This window comes from Cydia strobilella, chromosome Z (assembly GCF_947568885.1).
Source record: "Cydia strobilella chromosome Z, ilCydStro3.1, whole genome shotgun sequence".
NCBI lineage: Eukaryota > Metazoa > Arthropoda > Insecta > Lepidoptera > Tortricidae > Cydia > Cydia strobilella.
The window spans coordinates 32,878,625-32,898,914 of record NC_086068.1 but is presented as its reverse complement, the minus strand read 5'-3'; the positions used below and the strand labels follow the sequence as shown (position 1 = coordinate 32,898,914).

The 20,290-nt window shown below is 37.8% G+C and overlaps 1 protein-coding gene across 4 annotated transcripts in view; it reads right to left on the bottom strand.

Annotated features, from left to right (window-relative positions):
* LOC134754152 (diacylglycerol kinase eta) overlaps nucleotides 1–20,290 on the bottom strand; it is a 259,912-nt gene that overhangs the window by 211,916 nt on the left and 27,706 nt on the right. For 2 of the 4 annotated variants that reach the window (XM_063690257.1, XM_063690258.1), the window contains exon 1: nucleotides 6,088–6,368. The exons of the other annotated variants lie outside the window; for them this stretch is intronic. The gene's annotated coding sequence lies outside the window, so the exon portion shown is untranslated. Of the gene's footprint in view, nucleotides 1–6,087; nucleotides 6,369–20,290 lie in introns of those variants that run through there. 4 annotated transcript variants of the gene reach the window in all.

Below are 20,290 nucleotides of genomic sequence, written 5' to 3'. Positions count from 1 at the left end.
GATTACGAAAAAAAGTACTTAAGTATGTTTAGATCTAACAAAAATCATCAGAATGAAAGACTTAACACTGGTAATTCTGTTTTTAGTCATACCCAGAAAACATCTTCAAATAAAAACCAAACTAAACCAAATAAAGGAACTATTCCTTACTACTTCCCTTACATCGAAATACCTAAAGCTAAAGCGGCCGATACGCAGCAACGCTACGCCCAAATCGAGAAGGAGATGCTGGCGATTGTGTTTGCTCTTGAGAGGTTTCATCAGTATGTATACGGAAAATCAGACGTGGTAGTTGAAACGGACCACAAACCCTTGGAAGCGCTGTTTAAGAAATCCCTGGACGCTGTACCGGCTCGATTGCAGCGTATGATGTTGCGTGTTCAGAGGTATGATATTTCTGTAGTATACAAACCCGGAAAGTACATGTTCATCGCGGATACCTTGTCACGTGCGGCCCTTCCAGACTTAATGAGCGATAAGGTCTCACATGAAGTTGACGATCAAACCTGTTTTCTGTTGCGGTCGGTGCGCTTGAGTGATAACAAGATGGATACCATAAGAGAATTCACTCGCAATGACAAGGTATGTCAAGGTTTGATAAATTACATCAAAAACGGGTGGCCAAACTCAAAACACGAGTCTGATGAATCTGTGCGAGCATTATGGGACGGCAGGGAATGTTTTGAATACGCAGAGGGCGTGTTATTCAAGAACAATCTTGTGTACATTCCGACCGGTCTCCGATCAGAGATGGTATCGCGGGTGCACGAGGGCCACCTCAGCATAGACCGGTGCAAGCGGCGCGCCAGGGAGGTGATGTGGTGGCCGGGCATGTCGCGTGACGTCGAGCGCGCCGTGCGCCGCTGCCGCACCTGCGCGCAGCACGCGCCCGTGCCGCAGCGGGAGCCGATGGTGCCGCACCTCATACCGGGCTTACCATGGCCCAAAGTTGGTTCGGACCTTTTTGAGTACAAGAGTAAAAACTACTTGCTCTTAGTCGACTACTTTTCAAACTTTGTCGAGGTATGTCCCTTAAGATCTATAAATTCAACATCTGTAGTGCTAGCACTAAAGGATCAAGTTGCCCGACACGGAATTCCAGTGGAGCTCATTTCAGACAACGGCCCAGCCTATTCGTCAAGGGAATTCAGGAAATTTGCAGAAGTCTGGGACTTCAGGCACTCCACGTCGTCTCCTAACTACCCAACTAGTAAATTATGTCGAATAAGCTTCACTCTTTCGACTATTAAGTCGAAAAACAGTCGTATGAAAGATCTCTCGTTATCAAAAAGCCGTATAAAAGCAACTCTCTCGACTGTTTAGCATTGAACGCTTTTTTGTCGCATAAACTTGTCGAGTAAACGTGCTCTCGACCAACTCATATCGCTTTTACTCGATAATTGTATAAAGGTATCTCTCGATCGCCTTCTTACGACTGATATGTCGTAAGAAGGTTGTATAAAAGTAACCAAATTGCTAATTTTCATCAAAACAGCTTTTATAGCGCCATCTTTCGACATTCAGTTCTGACAGCAGAATTGTTGAGTAAAGGCGGTTCATTCAACCAAATAGTCGTATAATGGCTGTCTGCAAGACTTTCTTTCGACTTGAATATTGAGGTTGAGAAAAGGCTGTTTTGACGGCTATCATTCAGCTGAATTGTTGAGTAAAAGCGGTTCATTTAACCAAATAGTCGTATAATGGCTGTCTGCAAGACTTTCTTTCGACTTGAATATTGAGGTTGAGAAAAGGCTGTTTTGACGGCTATCATTCAGCTGAATAGTCGAATGAAAGCTATTTGAAATCTTTTACAACATTTAATCGCCATTTTGTTGATGATAACAATAAAAACCGCGTTAGCTTTAGTTCAATTTAAAATGGATTACAACAGGCGGAAAAAAATTAAAAGAAGTGGTGGTTTCCGACCTAAAGTTTATAAATTGTACACTCGTATGATAGATCATACAACAGCGACATTGGGTGCAGCCGCGGGTGAAGTGCCATCAAAAAAATTGAACGAGGGTTCAGTAGAAAATCTTCTCGATATTCCTAAACATGATTTCAGAAGCGACTACTAGTTCTTTTACCGGAAATATCCCCAATAATCAAGACTCGGATCCTAATATTGAAAATAGTGATAATGGCAGTGAGAAATCGGTTCGGACGGAGTACGTCACTTTCAGAGTACGTCACTTTCTGAGTATGTCACTTTCTGAGTACGTCACTTTCGAAGTACGTCACTTTCTGAGTATGTTACTTTCTGACAAAGTGACTGACTTCTGAGAAAGTACTCAGAAAGTGACGTACTCCGAAAGTGACCTACTCAGAAAGTGACGAAATCCATTAGTGACCTACTCAGAAAGTGATCTACTCAGAAAGTGATATACTCAGAAAGTGACGTACTCCGAAAGTGACATACTCAGAAAGTGACGAACTCCAAAAGTGACCTACTCAGAAAGTGACATACTCCGAAAGTGACGTACTTAGAAAGTGACTCCGCCCGAACCGAGAAATCTGAGTTTGAAATCAGACGGTCCCCGCCCAGTACGGGCTGGATAATAATGGTTTTACTTTTAACATTCACCCTAAAGACCCCTAAACTAACACAAAATGTCGCTACTTACGTTGAAAAAAGGTATTCTCAAATCTATCTTTCGACTAAAAAGCTGAAAGAAGGCTTTTAGGATGACAAGTGAGATGACAAAATGGCGAATTCATATTAACTTTTAAATTAATATTATTTCTGACTAATATTCCATTGAATAATCTTGCGGCCCATGAAAATTTTAACTAACATTTAAGAAATGTAGACGAAAAATTTAATTCCGCACGTGAAAGTAAGACCTACGACTTAGTGTCGTCAAAGTTACCTTATATAATTATGGCTGGCGTAAAATTTAACAAAGGTATGTTGTGTTATTTTACTTTTATTTTCTGTCACTCCAATTTAATTTGACAACCCGGCCGTCACGCGGTAGCTATTTTACGATAAATAAGTCGAATGAAAGAGATTCTGATGACTATCTGACGATAAATAAGTCGAGTGATTGCAACCGCGCTCCTATCTTACGATAAATAAGTCGAATGAAAGCGATTCTGATGAATGAGAGTTCAAACAAGGTTATTAATAAATATTCTTTAGCTATGGATGATTTAATATCCCAAATTAAGCAAAATTCGGAACGGGTTGAGGCTCTGACCAATGGCCAGTCATGTGCCTGTATGCAAGTGAATGGTCATGGTCAAAACTAGTCTACAGATGTCACCATAAGGTGCAATAAGCATTGGCTATAATCGCAGTTTACGCTTGATCCTTGACGGATTACTGAAGATTTGGACGCCGTGGTTATTAAATTATTACACAGGTACACAATAGTGCATGTTATTTTCCTATCTAAGATTAACTCTTTAATTTGATGATAATGCTTAATGAGTATGAGGCATTGATTGCTGCACCTTGCAGTCGAGTGGAGTACTTGAGCCGGACCTGTGTGACAGTTTGCCTCTATCACAACAAAATGATAATAGCTCCTTCCACACTACACAACAAAGCACACCTGAACCTAATGTTATTATGTAATACTGTGACGAAATTGGAAGCAATATGAAGAAGCTCATTTTTAAAGTATTACCTAGAGGGACTTAGTACAATCAGCAATTGTCTGCCACATAGTAGCTTTGAAAATATCATAATACAGATTTTAAATGACAGTAACATTAATTCAAAGACAACACTGCTTATTCTCATGGGGAATAGGGGTAATGTGAATAAAAATCATTTAATTAAATACTTTAAACAGTTAAACTCACTTGCAGTTCATGAAATAATTTTTTTCACATTCCCCTATTGTGAGCAGATGTCAGAGGCAGAAAATAACACTAGACATAAGTTGAATATATCTCTATATAGTCTTTGTACATATAGTAGTAAGTTTAGTATAATTGACACTAACAAATTTGTTAGCAAATACCATATGCCTATGGTTTTTTGGATTAAAGGTAAGTTATTTATCGCTATCATATTTGTTTGACATTTCTGCCAAAAATTTGGCAGTTAATCCTGCTTCTTTTGAGCAGTCTGGTATGAACTTGGTTTTTGTTCCAGTCATAACCAATAATTTAAATTAGCTCTTAAGATAAAATGATCTGTCTCTGGCAATTTAGTTTTTATTAAATCAAATGAAAAATACTGCAAAACTGGAAAGTATATCCACCTGGTGCATCAAAACATTCAATGTATTAGAGGAAAAGATTTACAGATTAAACTTTTTTTGAATGACTTTAATATTGATATTTTATATATAACTGAACATTGGTTAACTAATAATGAATTAATGCCTCAATTTAATAACCACCAGGTGGGAAGTTCGTTCACCAGACTTAGTTCCTTACATGGTGGGTCGTTAATTATATTAAATAGTCAGTTAAAATTTAAGGAACGTAAGGACATTGTATCTATGTCTGTTGAACGGACTATAGAACTAAGTGCAGTAGAATTGGAGCAATTTATTGTTGTCTGTGTGTATAGGCCGCCTTTAAAGAATTTTGAAATATTTGAAAGCATAATGGAATCTGTCGTACTTAAAGTATAACCTTCTAGTAAGAATTACTTATATGCGGCGACTTTAATGTAAATATTTTGGAAAATTCAACAGTAACTTGTAGATTGTTTAATCTTTACAAATCATGTAATCTCAACCACATATTTATGGAGCCTACTAGAGTGACTGCTTATTAGATATAGTTTCGTTTTAATGTTTAGTTTACTTTGTCCGTTATTTCAATACCTTTAATGTATTTTAAAATAAAATAAATTAATTATTCTACATATGCCACAATTATGTATGTTATCTTGACATACCTTCCATGTTTTGTGTTACGGGTCCAAAATATTTGTAAATTGTACACTTGTACATGTGACATAATTATGTAAAATTATTGTGGTACGTATTTATGTTTACAATTTAACAATATTGTCGAATTGTTCACTTGTTATGTTTCGTGGGATAGGCCCCAGAAGTACCCATATTCGTTCGTAAAAAAATCTTATACACGGTGTTTTATTTAATAGTCCGTTAGTTTCAACTGTTTCAAGGGTGCATTCCTGAGTTTAAATTAAGTAACTTTCTCAAAAAAAACTGTATTTTGAAGATAATCAATAATTTACTTGTATCTGATACGGCCCCTACGAGCGTGTACACTTGCCTTAGGGCCTGTTTACATATTGGTTAGTGTTTAGTATGAAACTACATGTGCTACTAAACGCAAGTAAGTACCCACTATCTCGGAGATCGATATTCGAAATGTTATTGATATGTAATAGTTTTCAATTGTTTGATGGATTTAAATATGTATAATGTCAGTGTTACAATAACGCTATTAATTACTTTTACGAAAAAAAAATTACTATGCCATTCAGTTTCCTTAAATGTACTTAGCCATAGTTAACGGAGTTAAAAAAAAATACCGTGTATTTATGTATTTGATTTAGTTCACGCGAATACGTTTTGTATCTTTATACACATCCTTTAGCCTAACTGCTATAAGCTGGTAAGGAGTAGGGTATCCTGCAAATAACAGGTGGTGCTGTAGCATCTGGTCAAGGTTAACATGTTCTAAGCTTTATCATTGGTGCAGCAAATGAATCAAACTTATAACCTATAGAACGGACGTGTGAAATTTGTTCGGATCCACTCATTAACTACACTGCAGATCAATGAAAATGGGTCACTTTCTATGGGAATTTCTAGACAGTGAACATTTAAACATAAAACCTGTTTCCAACGGGGTTTAAAACGGGGATATTAATATACTTACCTACGTACCTGCCTCTAACAAAATGGAATATTAGGCTAGAGTAATAAATTAAAAAAAGAACAAACAATTTATTGACACACTTGAGAAAGCTTTGCTTGATTATTTATATTATAAGCATACGAAACTGTCCAAAGTAAAATTACAGCTTAAGTACCTAAGTTATACGTTTAAAACGATCGCAAAGGCAATTAAAGTGAGTAACTTATTATATTACAAATGGTAATTTCAGTTACATTAATTAATTTACGTAAGTTAATAATATTTGCTTACCCACTTGTTATCCAATTCGTGACATGAAATTAGGTGATATAGCACAAAAAATGGATAATGGATTGAAAACAGAACCAGGTCAGTGAAATTGATTCCAAAGGTCAAGTATTAAGTGTAACAGACCCACAGATACCGAAATTATAAAGGACTAAATAAAACAAAATAGGTGCTAGTAATGATTTTGAGTGGATGATAAAAAATGCGGCCGAGACGACCAGCGTAAAGCAGCGTACAGCGAGTCTCACGCGTGAAGCGCGAAGCGCGACTGGCTGAAAATGCTGTGACGGCAGGCGAGGCCTTTCGAGCGGCCAAGGAGGTGGCGGGCGGCGGCGCGCGGCGCCGAGCGGTCTAGGGAGGGCAGGTGCAGTGAGCGTCAGGATGGCGGGTGGACCTCGGCGATTTCAACGAAATAACATATTGTACCTTCAGTGTACCTCAGTGTACCTTTAATAAAAACCAGTGTACCTCTCTCTAAAACAAGATATTAAAAAAAAGGTCCACCCGCCATTCTGACGTAAGGATGGAATCAGTCAGACCTTGCTTTGTGCCTAGCTCGTTTTAGGGATAGATATACCGATTTCTAATAAAAGTTTCGGGAGGTTCACTGAAAGTACACAAATACATACATTTCGCGTGAAATAATGCAAGATTTCATAGGTCCACCCGCCAAGATGGCGAGACCTTTTTTGTTAAATATCTCGTTTTAGGGATAAATAACGACCGCACGGGCAAAGGCGGAGGCGGTGGTGCCATGTATTTGCGCAGTGATATCCTCTTCAATATTTTGTCGTCGTCTCCTTCTCAATTTTCTAATTCAATGGAGCACTTGGTCGTCGAAGTAAATATTAAGGGGGCAAAGATGGTTCTGGGGGTAGTTTATTGTCCATCTACAGTAGATTATTTTTTATCACTAGAACTACTGCTCGAGTCTTTCATAACATTGGGCACACATCACATAATCATGGGCGATTTTAACACCGATCTTTTGAAAAACAATACCCGTTCTCGGAAATTATTGTCCATCATTGAATCTGCGGCCCTTAATGTGTTGCCTTTAAATCCCACTCATTTCAATCCTGACACATCGGACTCTTGGCTGGATCTCATATTGACTTCCTCGAGTGACTACGTGAGCAAAGTAGGTCAGTTTGCGGCTCCAGGGTTCTCACGCCATGATCTTGTCTATCTGAGGTTCGACCTCCTAAGATGCATCCGGTCTCAATTAAACTGCGTAGTTTTGCTAGGCTTGATGCGTTGAAACGTGATGCCTGCGCGATTGACTGGACACCCACACTTACAGCACCGACGGTTGACGAGGCGGTCGACTCACTAAACGCGGCGGTTTTAAAACTATTTGACACTCACGCACCCGTCCGTGTGAAAGTGAAGCGACCACCCGCTGCTTGGATTACTCGATCGGTCCGAATTGCAATGACGAGCTGTGATCGAGCATTCACTAAGTTTAAAAAACATAGGTGGAATGACAATTAGACCGCTTATAAAACTGCTAGGAATCGATGCAACATGATAGTGCGAGCTGCGAAACGGAAACATATTCACGATAATATTATTGTCTCTTCACCTGCTGACACTTGGAAGTTTCTAAAATCTATTGGTGTGGGTAGCTCTCAGTGTAATTCTAATTCTTTACCATTCCCTTTAAACGATTTTAACAATCATTTTTCTAAAACTTCTTCTTTAGACCCCACTACAAAGTCTCTTAGTTTATCTTTCATCAGTACTCTGCCGTTTCCATCTATAACTACATTCTCTTTCACCCCGGCTACTGACGACGAGTAAAGTCGAATGCGATCGGACATGACGAGATAAGTAGGTTCATGATAATAAACATTTTAGAAAACATTGTACCAATCATCACTTACATTGTAACCTTTTTATTGTCTTCGGGTATTTTCCCTTCTGCGTGGCGTAATGCCTTTGTTATCCCTCTCCCGAAAACCCCTAGTCCCACTTAAAGAGTTCCGCCCAATTTCTATTCTTCCGTTCCTATCAAAGGTCCTCGAGGCTGTTGTTCATAAACAACTGTCTGCCCACATCTTTTCCAACCATCTACTTTCACCGCTACAGTCAGGTTTCCGCCCTGGTCACAGTACCACCACTGCGCTGCTAAGTGTCGTTGAAGATGTGAGGTATGGCATTGAATCTTCACTAGTTACTGTCTTGGTCCTGATTGACTTCTCGAACGCATTCAACGCAGTAAATCACGATCTCCTCCTTGCTTCACTTAACCACCTAAATATCTCGTCGTCAGTGGCTGAGTGGTTTGCATCCTACCTGCAGGGACGCCGCTAGGCCGTCCGAGCTGATCAATCGCTTTCCGACTGGTGCAACCTAACTTCGGGCGTTCCTCAGGGTAGTATACTTTCTCCCTTGCTTTTTTCCGTTTTTATTAATTTGATTACGACCAAAATTAAGTGCTCCTACCATTTATATGCCGATGACCTACAACTCTACACCCAATCGAGGCTTGATGACGTGGACGAGGCTATCTCGAGATTAAATGATGACCTCAATCGCATCTCATCTTGGTCCAAAGACTTCGGAATAGCTGTGAACCCTTCCAAGTGTCAGGCTATCATTATCGGGAGTCCACGCCTGGTCCTAAATACCGATTTTCACGAATGTTGCACCGATTCTCTTCGAAAACATTGTCATCCCTTTTTCCACAAAAATTAAAAACCTAGGATTGCTGTTTGATTGTGGCCTGACCTGGGAACCCCAGGTGTCCGATATGTGTCAAAGAGTTGCGTATACCTTGCGATCACTGTATAGGTTTAAACATTTTCTACCGATCTCTACCAAAACTCTCCTTATTCAAGCTCTGGTGTTACCTGTCATTGATTATTGTGATGTGTGCTGCACTAATGTGACGCAAGGATTACTGGACAAGCTCGACCGAGTATTGAAGAACTGTATTAGGTTCATTTATGGCCTTCGCAAGTATGACCACGTAACCGCCTTTCGCCGACAACTCAACTGGCTTCGCATTCGTGAGCGCAGAAGTCTCAAAATTGTATGCACCCTGTTCTCCATTCTTTTTGACCCAGTGGCGCCAGAATACTTGCGATCTAAATTTAAATTTGTAACTGCTCGACCAGGATGCGAACTTCGCACCGTTCGTAAACTTATTTTAGCTATCCCGCACCACCGCTCTGGTGCTACGACCAATTCATTCACCGTGCAAGCCACCCGTCTATGGAATGATTTGCCTCTCAGCATACGACAAGCCGAGACTAAGTTGACGTTCAAGCGCAAGCTGCGCAAGTATCTTTTTGAAAAGTCTCACGATTAAGTGTCTGCATAGTAAATTTAGTAGCAGGTACATACATATATATACATATATATATTTATTTATATTTATTGATATTTATATATTTATTGTTGTATATATTTATTTTATTTACATATTACATTTATATTTGTGTCTATTAAAGCATTTAGTTTTGGTGTTCTTTACATACCCCGCACCAACTATGTTTCTCTGTTTGGCCTAAAGGTTGACTGGTAGAGAATGCCGTGTAGCATTAAGTCCGCCTTTTGTCACTGTATATTCTTACTGTGCAATAAAGTTTAAAATAAATAAAAATAAAATAAATATACCGATTTCTAATAATAGTTTACGGAGGTACACTGAAGGTACACTACAAATACATATATTTCGCGTGAAATAATGCAAGATTTCATAGGTCCACTCGCCAACCTGACATCAGGATGGCGGGTGGACCTTGTTTTGAGCCTAGCTCGTTTTAGTGATAGATATACCGATTTCTAATAAAAGTTAACGGAGGTGCACTATAAATAAATACATTTCGCGTGAAATAATGCACGATTTCATAGGTTCACCTGCCAACCTGACGTCAGGATGGCGGGTGGACCTTATTTGTGAAATATCTCGTTTAAGGTGTATATATGCCGATTTCTAATAAGTTTTCGTGAGTTTTTGTAAAAAGTACACTACAAATACATACATTTCGCGTGAAATAGTGCAAGATTTCATAGGTCCACCCGTCAACCTGACGTCAGGTTGGCAGGTGAACCTATGAAATCGTGCATTATTTCACGCGAAATGTATTTATTTATAGTGCACCTCCGTTAACTTTTATTAGAAATCGGTATATCTATCACTAAAACGAGCTAGGCTCAAAACAAGGTCCACCCGCCATCCTGATGTCAGGTTGGCGAGTGGACCTATGAAATCTTGCATTATTTCACGCGAAATATATGTATTTGTAGTGTACCTTCAGTGTACCTCCGTAAACTATTATTAGAAATCGGTATACACTGGTTTTTATTAAAGGTACACTGAGCTACACTGAAGGTACAGTTTATAAATATTTCGTTGAAATCGCCGAGGTCCAACCGCCACCCTGACGCTCACCAGGTGCACACTCTCACACTCGTAACTCGGCCGTGAGTGCCAATCCCGCGTCCCGGCCCGGCCCTCCCGTGCTGCCTCTTTAAATATTTCATAACGACATAATTATTTAAACGCTATGGCTAGCATGACAATGAAACTTTAATATACCTACCTACTTCAAATACACAGTTGATATTGTTGATATAAACTGCTAAATAAAAACTGCAACTATTTTAAAACGAAAAATATGAGCAATGTCTACTTACATATGTATGTATTAGAGCTGTTATCAGATGAACTTTTTGACTTCGGCTAATGGAAAGAGAAAAAATCTCCTATTATATACTCGAAACTGGAATTCAAGACCAAAAAAACTACGACAGTGTGGTTGTCACTGCGTAAAATTGTTTGTTTCTCAATCTCATTCGACATCCGACGTTTGTTCCGAGTGTTAAGGGCACTCCACACTCATGCGCGAATCGCAGCGCGAAGCCGCGAACGCGAGTGTGGAGCCTTGTTCGTTGATTAGCGAACTAGGCTCCACACTCGCGTTCGCGGCTTCGCGCCGTGATTCGCGCATGAGTGTGGAGGGCCCTTTAGGATGTTCTTTTTGCTCCGTGGTGATTTCTGCCTTGTTGAGTTTTTGTTTTTTGTTAAGTTTTGTTTGAGTGAGACTTAAAGGACTAGTATCAAAGAATATAATACTCACTAGGAGAAGAAGGATAACTCCATACAAAAAAATGTCCCTTTCAAAAGTTCGTTTATACTAGTGGCGCTCTGGTTGTATAGCATAAACTAAAATTGGCAACCCGTTTAGCCTAGCGGGTATTAGTAGTAATCCAATTCAGGTAGCTAATGGTCCTGGGTTCGAATCCCAGCAAGGGAATTTCTTTTTGTATTTTTTCTTTTTTGTTTTTGTTGGGATTAATTTATTTTTCAAATAAATAAAAAAATATGTGAAGAGAATGATTTCTATTATATTTAGAAATTCTTACAATACAAAAAGACACTGCACAGTTATTAATTACGATATAAATAAATATTTTCATTCCTATTACGTAGGATCAAAACAGCTTGATTCGAAAAAAATTCAAGGCAGAAAAAAGTATACTATACAAAATTATGCATCGGACGGGGCTTGTTGAACTAACTGTGGAATTTGTTTATAATATTTATTTAAAAACTTATTGCCACTGAAGTGGTGGGCTTGTCAAATATAATAATGCTTTTAATATGGGTTTTTATATATTTACCTAAAACATATTAAGTATATTTGGAACATATGGTCACACAGACACACACCACAATTGCAGTTCATGTAAATTGTGATCACATCACATCTATCAGTCCAAAACAAAATAAATACTTACATTGATTATGGCAAATGGCAACTAAAGTTGTTATTACATCTATCCGGTTATCGGACATTTTCTACTCCACAGCGCAGCGGTCTTGGCAGGCCTCCTTCACTCGCTCAAGGCCACGCGCTATATGCCTACCGCTCGGCGTATCGTCGACGATACAACCGACAGAGGGCCGCCGAAGGCCCGCCTGAGCGCTCGCACCGCACGTTTCCCGCGCTTACGCTTCGAAATACCGATACCACGTAATTATTGTGCAGTAGATGGGTGTAAAAGTCAAAAAACAAAAGAAAATCTGTCGTTTTTTTCATTTCCGAGAGAAAAAGAAAGGTGAGTAGTATTTTAAATCTATCATTATGAATTTTGTCACTGTAGTGAAAGACAAGATGCTTGGTCAAACACTGATTTATTGGTGCTACCCACATATGATAATATCTAAGATTAAGACTACCTACATATTGTTATTGTAAATCTACAACAGTCACCATTTATTTCTTTGAACATAAGTAGATAAATCGTAAATTAAGGAGTTTTTTGAGTCGGGTATTATAAGTGTTGTTTTTAAATATTTGATTGACTAATAAAAAAATATGGTTCATTCGCAACATTCGTTTTATTACAATAACAAAATAAGTAACAGTACAACCCTAGCGCATTCTTACGATGACGCGTTGGCACGTGACTCGCACGGCGGGCAACACAGTCTCGACTCTTTGTGCGCGTACTTATGGTACATTTCTTCTCGTCCTGAGCAGCAGGTATTATTATTAAGATTTTGTAGGCTATTATAGCGTAGGTATTTTCGCTTTTGTATGGGAATGATGTATCTGTTACGTAGAAACTATTTATTAATCCGTGGTCTTGGTCACCGGGAAACTGGTCTGGATATGCGGTAGATCCTTGCCCTTCGAGCTTTTTTAAATATATTATATATGACGGTCCAGGTTTATACTATCATCACACGCTCAAGCCACCTGTTGATTCACTCTCTAAAACAAAACAGTCGCAAATTAAACAATATTACCTAACTTCCTAATAACTAATCTCGCTTAAAATTGCTACCAGGGGTCTAAATTTGCCAGCTTTGAGCTTAAACAATGTGAGGTTTTACATCTATTTTTTCGAACGCAATATAGCGTCCGCGGGACTTAAAGGGATAGTAAGATTAAATTATTATATTTGAATTTGGCAATAAGTAGTACGCTTATTTTTTTTAAAGATTTATATACTTCTTACCTTGAAATAATTATTGTTTCTGGTTTATTACTACAACGGTTCAAATTTAACCGAGTCTGTGCGAGACGCATTTAGCATACGTTGCTCGCGCATATCACGCATGATTAGTTTAAATTTTTAAAACTAATAAATAAAAATATTTTAAGCAAATAAATCGTTAGTTAGACGTTTTATATGGAAATGAAAACTTTGATGTTTTTGCCAGGGGGGGGGACACTAGAAATGTAGTTAACGTCAGTAAAGATGCAGGCGATTTCTATATCTTGCTCCCAGACAACCTACTTTTGCGTAAAGTCGAATTCCGATGCTTTCGATTTTGCAAACTACGGCACCAGATGTCACTATAAAATTGATACAATTTTAAGGCATGAATACATCATGAATCGTTCGATAGAAGGTTGAATATAACTAGTGTGTCAAGACCTTTCTTTATTTATAATGTTGGTTACCCAGCAACGGCAACTGTTGACACTGTTGTTTACTGTCAGACGAATTAACTGTCGAAAACAGTTATATAAGGTTATTTTTTCTCTTTTAATTTGAAAGTATAACCAAGTAAAAATATGGAGCAAGCATTAAACACGAGAATAGGGAAATTAGCCTCCCAATATTACAACACCTGGAGCCATCATCGTTGGTGCTCACTGCAGCGAGCGATGAAATATTTATTTGTTATACAAGGGTGCAAAGTTGTATTTTACCCGCGAGTGTAGAATTGAAACACGAGAAGTAAAATACATTTGCACCCGTGTGTAACACAAAACTTTTCACCTCACTATAGCGAGGAAAGTGCAACATCCACAGGCGTTAGATCATCTTCATCACTGGAATCACTAATTATTTTACGATATTATAACAGAAAACTCTGAAGTTGTGTATTTTTACGCGAGTCGGTGAGAAAAGTTTTTAAGTAAAAAAATTGTGGACAATGTTGACATTTCTGACGTATGAAATGTCAACGATGCGTTTTAAAATTGCATCGACTCAAATTGTGCGTTCAGAATTATATTTAACATCATTATAAAAAAAACGTTTCTTATGGAATTTTAAGGTGTATGACTTAAAATCATTAAATAAAGCTAAATTTGGTATTTTTTATTAGATTCTCAAACCATTTATTTAATGATAATTAATATCGAACGAACCATTATCATGAGCGTTTTACGTTTTGTTATCTGTCAAGCTACTTAAACACGTTCCATCCAAGGTCAAATTACTTTCCCCACTAGTGAATAAAACGCGTTTTTCCCCGCTTGTTTTGAAGGATAAAAGACAACTTAGCGAGCTAGTGAGGGGAAAAGACATTTTTATATTCGAAAATATAATAGCGCAATTTTAATTTTGTTTACGAAAAACATGTCTGATGACATTCTGCAAAAAATCGTAGGATTTGATTCCGCTAAAGACACGTGAGAGGAATTTTACTAGAGCGCATCTATGGAGGTAACTGCTTAAACAAGAGATAATACATGTGTCTGAAATTCTTAAGCTACAAGATGGATCCGAATTATCACATAGAATAGAATAGAATAGAATACTTAAATTGCAAAGAAAATGGATATAGAGTCAGAAGCTGCAAGCGGTGGAATCAAAATACTTGGTACTTACATCTGCTCTTATTAAAGGTACTATCTTTGTATACCAAATTTAAGGCAATAAAAAGACTTACTTTACTAATATGTTTTTGTTATATTCATTCCACTTTAAAACCTTTTTTCTACATAATATTAGGTCTACTTGGGCGGTTTACGAGTCATTTATTTTGTTCGATATCTTGTACTCAAAAATCATTGATAAGTTACAAGAAATGAAACAAAAAATTGACTTGTAAACCGCCCAAGTAGACCTAATATTATGTAAGACGAAAGTACACTTACGTATGTATATGTAGTTGTGCACGCAAACATACATAGTTAGTTTTGGGAGACAACAGAGATGGTGCTTTCAAATGAGTTTCCATAAAGTGCTTCAAGTGGGCTCTCTTTACCTATATACTTACTTTACTTTTTGGTTTTTGCGTTCAATGACATTAATGACAGCATTGACATTACAGATTTTGTCTATGTTCTTAGTTCTTACCAGCCAGACCCAAGTGCAAGGCTTATTGACAAAGACTTTTTTTAAATGTTATTATGGAGGGTAGAGGCCCGTCAACCCTCTGTAGATTTTATTAACATAGACAAAGATAAACTCAAATAGATAAAAATTTATATCAAAAAATAAATAATTATTTACATATAGGTAGTAGTGTGATTACTTTATAAATACAAATCAAAATATTTGATAAAATAATTGGTTTTGTTCCCGGACTTGTATAGACGAAGCCCAAAGTTGCTGTTGTAAAATATTTTTTAATGTCAATTACTGGCAATTTTTTCTAGAGAACGGACAACACATAGAAGCTTTTGGCGGGTCATATATTTCCAAGGAAGTCAATAGGCCTTAGAATTGCGCAGAGGGCGCTACTACCACAATCTGAGGGTCTATCGCGAAACAAGAAATCGAAATTACTTTATCTAACATCTCTGTCACTCTTGCATATTCGAGCGATAAAGAGACAGATAGCGAAATTTCGGATTCGCGTTTCCCGGTAGGCCCTCTGTAAACAAACCGCCTTGATGCATCAATGTCATATTTTATTATCTCTGAAAACTTGTCAAAAACCTGTTAAAGGTACGGTATGTATAAGTTACTGTATGGTTTACTAAAAAGGCTAGTGCTGCACTCTGGTGGCAGTACATTGCAGTAATATCCCCTATTGAGTCTTTATTAAGCTTCACTTTAATATTTTTTTCATGTTTACAAAAAAGCTGCAGCCCGTAGTCTGCGCCGGTCCGCCAACGCGAGCTTTCGATGATGCTCCTCGGTACCGAGTAAAACATGTGGAGTGATTTTCGGGGGGTAAGTACAATTTTGCAAACGAGGTCTATAGATCTAGAGACGACAGCCGCAGGCTGGAGTGAATTAAAGACTCGAGTTTGCAATATGTTTACCCACCGGAATTACAATGTTTTTCATCACACATGCAAAAAAAAACCGGCCAAGTGCAAGTCGGACTCGCGCACGAAGGGTTCCGTACCATTATCTATAAAAACGGCAAAAAAATTACGTATGTTGTATGGGAGCCCCCTCAAATATTTATTTTATTCTGTTTTTTAGTATTTATTGTTATACCGGCAACAGAAATATATCATCTGTGAAAATTTAAACTGTCTAACTTTCACGGTTCATAAGATACAGCCTGGTGACAGATGGACAGACAGACAGACAGACCGACTGACAGCGGAGTCTTAGTAATAGGGTCCCGTTTTACCCTTTGGGTACGGTACACTAAAAAACTAAATTTTAAGCAAAATAATACGGTGACATTTCAGACATTCGTCCGCCATATTGTCATTTTTTGACTGGTTAGGCATCGAAGGCACGGACTCGTCCGGCATTCAGCCACGATTGAAAATTGTGTAAAAATATTTTAAACGGCTATTAAATTAATCAAATGAAATATTTTGAATCCTCGCATCTTCCAGAACAATTAATAAAAGCTTAAAAAAAAGATAAATTGACTTCAAAAAGGATGAAATACAATATTATCCTTCTTAGGGTTCCATATTTAAGTATAATTATGCGTTACCAACTGATATGTTTGAAGTCGGTGCCAAGCCAAATTTTGTACCATAAAGTCGTCGTCAATATAGAAATTGCAAATAATGTACGAGTAAACAAACCATAATTGTTTACATTATTGGCATGTTCTATTGACGGTGCCTTTAGATTCATAGTAATTTGGTGCGACTTGATAAGGATGCGGCTATGCCGGCTATATGTATAAGTAAGTAACGTTGTATTGCCTTACATGACGACAATGAACGAACTTTCTGTAGGTACCTAAAAACACATTTCAGAACACACAGTCGAACCTTCTTGGTACAATCCGTACTATGTTTGTCGGCAAATTAGTGTAAATCCAATGCGTTTATTTGCCGTTGTATGTTTTAAAGAGCATTTTTTACTAATTTTTGAACAGTCCATAGCATGCAAGTGAAGGTATTGGGCCTGAGTTATTTCCTGTCCCTTATCCATAGGACTACATTTCAAAATATAAAACAATTCAAGGAACCTTCATGCCAAATTTCAGCTAAAGCCAGTTCCAAGCAAAGAAATTCGCTTGGCACCACTACCTCTTTCCAATCAAGTTCCGAAGTAAGTTGATCAAATTTGGACTTACAAATTTGGTCTAGTGCGTATGGTAAATCTTTTGCGGTACGAGCGGTTCAGCTTTGGAATGAGTTGTCTCCCTCCTTAAGGAAATCGCGGTCCGTTGCATCGCTTAAGGGGCAGTTAAGGAAACTGTGGCTGGATCAGAATTAACTGTTTGTGACTATAGATGTATATTTATTATATATAACGTAGGTATTATATATATTTGTTATACTGTTACTTCAAATTTTTATCTTATTTTATTTATTTTCGCCCTCTTTTATAAATTTATTGACTTTCCTGTAGTCTATTGTACGCAGTGCTATATTTGTCTACCGTTCTTCATCAATTCTCATCTACTCAAAGGTTAACTGGAAGAAATCCCTTAAAGGGATAAGTTCGCCTTTGTACTGCCTATTTCTGTGCCATATTTGTGTTCTATGTCTTTGTACAATAAAGAGTTTATACATACATACATACATACTTACATGGCCGAAACAAAGAATTATTTTTAATTTGAAGATTAGGGTAATTACTCGGAGAATTAAGGCAACCGTTGTAGATTCGTTTATACCAATCATCATTCGTGTTAGTTATGGAATTGGTTAAAGAAATAGCATTGACTGGGACAGCGCGAGAAAGAGCGTCAGGTATAACGTTATCGACTCCGCGGCGATGCTTCATTTCAAAATTGAGCAGTTCAGCCAGAAGTTCAGTTGTTAAGCCATGAAAAGGTAACAACAAACAGGCCGACAGAATTACTTTCAAGTTAATAATATTAAACCAGTTGGAATAGGATTTATAGACATAAAGCTGATTATTTTTGACTTGTATTGTTACTACTTGGCTTGGCACAGACTTCAAACATGTAAGTTAACTTAGTACTTTAAGCATATACTTAAATACGGAACCCTAAAAAGATAATATTTTATTTCATCCTTTTTGAAGTCGGTTTATCTTTTTTTTTAATTTTTTATTTTTCCATTTTTAGTTTTAAGGCATTGTTAAGAGGGTGACGTATGAATAAAAAACATAGCCATGTTTAACTCTAAACTCGTAAATTTTAATAAATAATCAGGATTTTCCTCAAGTCGGTCTAGGAAATCGTTCCTGTCACTACACTAAATCCATTCTCCGCCCCGTGATTGACCCAATCCCTCAAACCCCCCGATCACTCAACCTCACAGCACATCAACCCCTGCTCACACGCACAAGAAACCCTCGACCCTAAACCACCAACCCTTCAACCGCCATTCTCCGACCCTTAACCCCAGACCCCTTAACTCCTAACCCCCAATCCTTCAACTCCCAATCCCTCAGTCCCCGACCCATCAACACACCGCCCTTAAACCCCCAACCTCAAACCCCCCAAACACCCTCTACCTTCACCACTCACACCGGGTTACTATCAAATTTACCTTATCGCTAAAGGACAGTATAGCTGAAATGTCTGGATTGTGTTATGTCTTTGTGACTACATAGACATGAATGCTAAATGCCTCTTTAGCAAAACGTCTGGATCTTAGAATGTTACAATTTAAAATGATCTAGCAGCAAAACTTCTTTATCTTCAAATGTCCTTATTACTTAATAGACATAAACGCTAAATGGTCCGGTAGCAAAACGTTTGCATCTTAGACCGTCTTAATTACTAAACAGACATGAACGCTAAGAAATAGTTAAGAAGAAAAAGTCTGTATTGTGTAATGTCTTTTTAGGGTTCCGTAGCCAAATGGCAAAAAACGGAACCCTTATGGATTCGTCATGTCTGTCTGTCTGTCTGTCCGTCCGTATGTCACAGCCACTTTTTTCCGAAACTATAAGAACTATGAACTGTTGAAACTTGGTAAGTATATGTATTCTGTGAACCGCAATAAGATTTTCACTCAAAAATAGAAAAAAAACCCAAAAAATTTTGGGGGCTTCCCATACTTAGAACCGAAAGACAAAAAAATTTTTTTCTTCAAACCCATACGTGTGGGGTATCTATGGATAGGTCTTCAAAAATGATATTGAGGTTTCTAATATATATTTTTTTCTAAACTCAATAGTTTGCGCGAGAGACACTTCCAAAGTGGTAAAATGTGTGCCCCCCCTCTAACTTCTAAAATAAGAGAATGATAAAACTAAAAAAAATATATGATGTACATTACCACGCAAATTTCCACCGAAAATTGGTTTGAACGAGATCACCTTGGAGGTAACTTCTTTCAAACAAAAAAAGAATTACTCAAATCGGATCACGGGTGCCCGAGTAATCGCTGAACAATCTACATTTAAATAATAATCATCATCATTATCATCAAAAACAATCATCATCATCAGGTCCACTTCATCAAATTGGTGGTTTTCGAGAGAAAATGCTCGAGTTGCTTATGAAAACACCCAAATCACCATACATGTGTGTTTAAAAATTGAGGAGTTCCCTCAATTTCTCGTGGATTCCATCATCAGATCAAAACCAAAAATATTACGAAAACACCTTGTAGGTAACTTCTTTCAAACAGAGAAAGAATTACTCAAATCGGATCATGGGTGCAGGAGTAATAGCTGAAATCATCAAAACAATCATCATCATCAGCTCATCAAATTGGTAGTTTTCGAGAGAAAATGCTCGAGTTGCTTATGAAAACACCCGAATCACCATGCATGTGCCTTAAAAGATTGAGGAGTTCCCTCAATTCCTCATGAATCCCATCATCAGAACAGCACCAGATTAATGTGGGACCACCTTGGAGTTAACTCCTTTCAAACAAAAAAACGACTCTCTCGAAAACGATTAATTTGATGAAGTGGGCCTGATGATGATAACGACTAACTAGCTACGAAAGTTAGGACGGTTAACTTGACTCAAACTTCAAACTCGGTATGACAATAAAGAAAATATAACTGCACAACAATAGTAGAGTGTTAACCAAGGGATGAAGGCACTCATTTCTGCCGTGGTATTTTGGCGCTCGAACGCAGTGATTGCGCCAATAGTCCGAGTTAGAAATGATGCCTTTCACCCGAGTTAAACACTCTACTTTTC